This window comes from Bubalus bubalis, chromosome 24, assembly GCF_019923935.1.
Source record: "Bubalus bubalis isolate 160015118507 breed Murrah chromosome 24, NDDB_SH_1, whole genome shotgun sequence".
Taxonomy (NCBI): domain Eukaryota; kingdom Metazoa; phylum Chordata; class Mammalia; order Artiodactyla; family Bovidae; genus Bubalus; species Bubalus bubalis.
The window spans coordinates 10604668-10611251 of NC_059180.1; positions in this window are offsets into that span (position 1 = coordinate 10604668).

A 6584-nucleotide genomic window follows, 5' to 3' on the forward strand; every position below is an offset into this window, starting at 1 on the left:
GCTAATAAAGTAGGTTGGGTTTATGTCATGCAAGGCCTTAGATGCCTTGTTAAGGAGTTTGGGGTAAATAATGGAGGAGGTGTGGCATATTTGAAATTTTTGAGCTGGACAAACTAAAATTATGATAGGAATAGAAGTTGCTTGGCAGAAGACAGAGTGGCAGGTTGACTCAGGAAACTGAGGGGTTATTTCAGTAGTCTTGGAAGGCATTAATGAGGGCCTGGCTGCCAGGCAAGGCTGTGGAAATGGAGAAGAGGAGATGGTTGGGTTGTAGAGTTGTCAGGGTCTGGAGAATTGGTGGATGGAGCAGAATGAAGGAGAAAGGAGGACTTGGAGGATGTCTAGGGTTTTTGCTTGGGCAATTTGGTGGATGAAATTGTTAACTGAACTGCGTGGTAGGTTCATTGTGGACTCAACATTTTAATGTTGGAATGCTGAATATTTGGAGCCTAGAAGATACATGTTTGAAGAATTTAGAAAAGGCAGTTCTGAAGTTTAAGAGAGAGCTGTTCACATGGCTGTTCCTAGTGGTTCTAATTTGCCAGGATTCCCTGAGTGAGTGAGTGAAGTCGCTCAGTCAACTTCATATACCAGTAGATTATAATTGAAACCACCAACTCAATGGGCATGAATTTAAGCAAACTATAGGAGATAGTGAAGGACAGGGAGGCCTGGCATGCTGCAGTTCATGGGGTCACAAAGAATCAGACAGGACTTAGCAACTGAACAACTACAAAAAAAATGAAAGCATGAGAGAACAAGATGACCCAAGAGAGACTATTTATTTAAACCATGAAAATACCTATTTAGAGAGTGGTTAAAAGAGAATGAAGCCAAAAACAAGATGGAGAAGGTATCACCCCAGGTGTAGTAGAAGGAGTAACCAGAATATATTGATTACAAGGATGGTGATGATACCCAACAAGGAGGGCCAAGTGCCCGCAGCTCTGTTGCTTTCCACACATAACCATTTTCCACAGATCACCCCTGAGAGCAGTTTAGATCTCCAGATTTTCCTTTACTGAAGTCCAGCTTCACTTTTCTTGGGCCAGAAGTAGCCTGACATTTTTAGGTCTGTTAAGATCATGGCATCTGGTCCCATCACTTCATGGCACATAGAAAGGGAAAAAGTGGAAGCAGTGAGGGATTTCATTTTCTTGGGCTCCAAAATCACTGTGGCCATTGACTGCAGCCATGAAATTAAAAGATGCTTGCTCCTTGGAAGGAAACCTATGACAAGCCTAGAGAGCAAAGATATCACCTTGCTGACGAAGGTCTATATAGTCAAAGCTATGGTTTTTCCAGTAATCATGTAAGGTTGTGAGAGTTGGACCATAAAGAAGGTTGAGCACTGAAGAACTGATGCTTTTGAATTGTGGTGCTCGAGAAGACTCCTCAGAGTCTCTTGGACTGCAAGAAGATCAAACCAGACAATCCTAAAGGAAATCAACCCTGAATATTCATTGGAAGGACTGATGCTGAAGCTGAAGCTCTAATACTTTGGCCAACTGATGCGAAGAGCCCTCTCATTGGAAAAGATTCTGGTGCTAGGAAAGATTAAAGGCAAATGGAGAAGGGGGCAGCAGAGGATGAGATGGTTAGATATCATCACCAACTCAACAGACATGAAATCAAGCAAACTCCAGGAGATGGTGGAGGACAGAGAGGCCTGGCATGCTGAAGTCCATGGGGTTGCAAAGTGTCAGACATGACTTAGTAGCTGAAGAACAACTCCTTTGAGCTTTGGTCCTCTGCTCAAACCTTAGTAAAGGAGTCTTTAGACTCTTCCACAATAAAGGCCTTATCTCCTAAGGTAAGGATCTGATCTTCCTATTTCTCATCCAGGCACTCACTCAACAGTCACATGACTGTAAGTCAGTGGTTCTCAAAGTGTGGTCCCAGGACCGGCAGCATCAGCATCTTTTCTTAAAATACAAATTCTTGGGTCCCAGCCCAGATCCATTGAATCAGAAACTCTGGGGGCGGGGAACAGCAATCTGTGGTCTAATAAGACATCCAGGTGATTTTGATGCCCATTCAGATTTGAGATTCATTTTAAAAAGGAGGGAGGGCCGATGGTTGTAGCCTTCTAAACATTAGAGTTGTTGAAAAAATGCACTAAGACCCCTGCCTTTCATAATGGATAGATGGAGTCTGAAATGAAAAGAATCTGATGTTTTCCTCCTAAATTACATTATGTTTCAATCATAGATGATATCTGGAGTCTAATATACGCAATGAATATTTCCGAGTCTTGAGATCCTTATTATCAGTTAAATGGGGCAAAATGGACAGAAGGCAGGGTGGTTGGCTATTCCATTATCAATCACTGTTAAAGAAACAGTACCTCTATGCCAAACTCACATCATGGGAATCTGTTTCTTCATCTTTTGGCAAAATGATGGCTATCACAGGCTTTCATATTTCTATACTTTACACTAAGGCACATAACATATATTTCTTTGAAATCACTGGAAAAACAATATGTTTTATATTTCATTATTCCTGGTAGCTCAGTCAGTGAAGAATCTTCCTGTAGTGCAGGAGTCCCGGGTTCGATCCCTGGGTCAGGAAGATCCTCTGGAGAAGGAAATAGAAAACCACTCCAGTATCCTTGCCTGGAAAATCCCATGGACAGAGGAGCCTGGTAGACTGTAGTCTATGGGGTCATAAGGAGTCAGGGACGACTGAGCAACTAACACTTTCACTTAATTAGTATACAACCCCATTCTGCAAGGAACTTGGACATGCATAACTATAATACACATTAATAATAAACTAAAATGCAATATTCAGATAAGATGCTAGTCTTGGCACAGAAGGGCTCCTGGGAGTCTCCTCCTGTGCCAGATGTTAACTGTTTTTGCTGCTAGAGGTAGGGCAACTGTTAGGTGACCCAGGGGAGGGACTGTAGTAACAGGAAGTTACTTTGCAGGGGCAGCGACTATCAGTCACATGGGCTGATTGTCATTTTACTGGAAAGAAGCATTAAAATGATCATAATGCCCTGATATTGAGTTTCATAATTTATTAGTGATGAAATTGCTCATGTTGTGCCATTTGAATGTACCCGATCGACCCCACAGTTCAGTTCCCTTCCTGTCCTCCATCCAGAAGACTCCACACCTAAATACTTGAACAGAGAACCTGAAAATCTCCATCCCTCTAGATGCAGTTCTTTTCTCAAATATGGATTATCTAATTATATGTGTCTGCATACAGTTTCAGGGCTTCCCTGGTAGCTCAGACTGTAAAGAATCTGCCTGCAATACAAGAGACCTGGGTTTGATCCCTGGGTCGGGAAGATGCCCTGGAGAAGGGAATGGCAACCCACTCCAGTACTCTTGCTTGGAGAATTCCATGGACAGAGGAGCCTGGTGGACTATAGTCCATGGGGTCACAAAGAGTCTGACACAACTGAGCAACTTTCGCTTCACTCACATACAGTTTTCAGTTCTGGTTTTTGCATTCTGACAAATCCACTCTTCATATCCTTGTACCTGATACATAATTTGCAATGTTAACTATTTTTACCAAAAGAATGGAAGCATGAAGGTGAAAAGGCACTGGAGCAGCAAATTGAGCAATCTGAGCTGTGGTCCAGACAACTGCACAAGCAGAATATTTTTTAAGTTACTTCCTTTCCTTAAGCCTCAGTTTCCTGACCTCTGAAATGAAAATATATAAACGCTTCATTATTCTCAGCCGTTAGTAGCAAGGATTAAATAAGCAAAGAGAAGCAGAAAGCCAGCAATCTGTCTGGAAATTTCAGTCCTATCCAAAACGTCTGCTATACTCACCACAATTTTCTGGAAGATCGAGGTGGGGGCCCCACTTCAAATGAGCCAGAGTTGACTTACAATTTAGTTCAAGGGCCATGAGAAATTCAAGGGTCTAAATTGCTGTTTCCTTGAAATTATTCCATTCTGGTGAACTCAGATGAAGTGAGGCAAAGGCAAACTCTCGTGGAAACCCCAGTGAAGCAAAACTGCTGATTCTCATGCACCTCCAATACAGCCCTGATAAATCTGCTAGCACCACCTGAGTCAGAGCCTTGCACAAGGTTAACAGCAGCCCATCAACAGGGAGGAAGATGGAAAAGTGTCTCTTGACCTATTCTGGGAGCTAACCCAGGTCATTTTTCTATCAGTCTTTGAAAACAGACCCAGTCTGATGTCACACCCTCATGTCACCCTGCCCAAAGTGAAAGCTGAAACTTCAGTGCTTAGAATGTAAGTTTTAGTCTTTTAGAATGTTTCAGATGAACAGTCAAGGATACTTTAAGGCCTCCAGAGAAGGGGTGGGGGTGTTCTTAGGGGAGCAATGAATAATAAAGCAGCATTTCTTGAGAACTAAGTGCCATGCAATGGTCGTACTTTATATATGACATCTTGTTTAAATCTACAGTCAAAGTCATTAGTTTACAGTTGAGGAGACAGAGGCTTTGAAAGAGCTTAAAAATGTACATCTTGGGCTTCCTTGGCAGTTCAGCAGTAAAGAATCCACCTGCCAATGCTGGACACACAGGTTTGATCCCTGTCATGAGAAGATTCAACATGACAAGGAGCAAATAAGCTGGTGCACCGTAACTCTTGAGCCGTGCTCTGGAGCCCAGGGACCACAGCTACTGAAGCCTGCGTGCCCTAGAGCCCATGCTCCACAAGACAATTGCCATCACAATGAGAAGCTCACACGCTGCAACAGGAGGCAGTCCCCGCGCAGCAATAAAGACCCAGCACAGCCAAAAATAAATGAATAATAATTTTTTAAATGTACATCTTGTCAGATATTCTTAATTGACTCAATCAAGAGCAGCTGATATCATCCAGAAAGGAAAGGACAGATCAATTTGGAATCTGATTTTATTGATAAATACCAGTACAGCTTTTGTCTATTCTTTCCTCTCTGTTGGGTCAGAACACATTTGACAAACTCCGCTACAGAGGTTAGCAACATTTCAGGGATGTTTGCTAAATAACCTCTCATTATTCAAAGGGAATAAAGAAAGGCAACCAAGAGTTCCTGATGCAGTGTGAACTCCCATCAGAGACAGGGAACGGGAAACAGGAAGTGGACTTTCAGGAAAGAGGAAATGAAGAGAGATTATCACAAGCAGGAGTATCATGGTATCAAACTCATTAAGAAACAGGTTAAAGGTATGGGTGAACTCTGGGAGTTGGTGATGGGCAGGGAGGCCTGGCGTGCTGCGGTTCATGGGGTCACAAAGAGTCGGGCACGACTGAGTGACTGAACTGAACTGAACAGGTATAAAATGGACACAATTTTGGGAACTCAGCTTTTAGAAAAGTCCTAAATATTTTGATAACCAAACCACATGTGGGAAAGAATTGAAGGAAAATAAAATAGGGCTGTAATGTTAAGATCTGGACTTCCCCGGTGGTGCAGTGGTAAAGAATCTGTCTGCCGATGCAAGAGATGTGGGTTTGATCCCTGGGTCTGGAAGATCCCTCGGAAAAGGAAATTAAAACCCACTCCAGTATTTCTTGCCTGGAAAATTCCATGGACAGAGGAGCCTGGCGAGCTACCGTCCATGGGGTCACAAAGAGTCGGACACGATTGAGCACATGTACACAAAGTTAAAATCAGGACTTTTCCACCTACAAAAAGGGTGTTAGAAAAGGAGCCTTCACCTGCTGAGGAGGACTGATAAGAGGGGTGCCGAGCCTCTGTGGTGGCCTCATCATCCTCCCTGATGTGTTGCATATTCCTGGTCCACGAGTCAGGAGAGAGGCTCCCAGGAGGTGTGAGAGAAGAGATGGGCTTCACAGTGGGGAGTGGAGATCTCCTCTCTTAAGATTGGAGTCAACCTGGAAGGAAGGGTTCTGAGCTGCTCAGGAGATGCCCTTGGGCAGTGCTGCTGCTGCTGCTGCTAAGTCACATCAGTCGTGTCCGACTCTGTGTGACCCCATAGAGGCAGCCCACCAGCCTCCTCCATCCCTGGGATTTTCCAGGCAAGAACACTTGAGTGGGTTGCCATTGCTGTGCTACTGTAGATAAATATACCTCCCTGATTGCCTGGGTTTTCTCAAAGGGGTCTTAGCTGTGACAAGTGGAGGCAGTGTTGAGAAAGTTCAATGAGAGCTTTGTGAGCTTCCAGTACTACTCTTTGACCAGCCCCCTAAAAAGAAGGCGATGGAGGTGGGGAGGAAAAGGAGGGAAAGGAGGGAAAGAGGATGCGCAGTTAGGCTGCTGTTGCTGCTGCTGAGTCACTTCAGTCGTGTCCGACTCTGTGCGACTCCATAGACGGCAGCCCACCAGGCTCCCCCGTCCCTGGGATTCTTCAGGCAAGAACACTGGAGTGGGTTGCCATTTCCTTCTCCAATACATGAAAGTGAAAAGTGAAAGTGAAGTCACTTAGTCGTGTCCGACCCTCAGCGACCCCATGGACTGCAGCCTAGCAGGCTCCTCCGTCCATGGGATTTTCCAGGCAAGAGTACTGGAGTGGGGTGCCATTGCCTTCTCCGGCAGTTAGGCTAACTTTGCTAAATCAGCACAATGAGGCTGCCCAAAGCTGAAACCAGAGGGTGAGCAGAAGAACATGGACAAGATGCTAAAATCAGGTT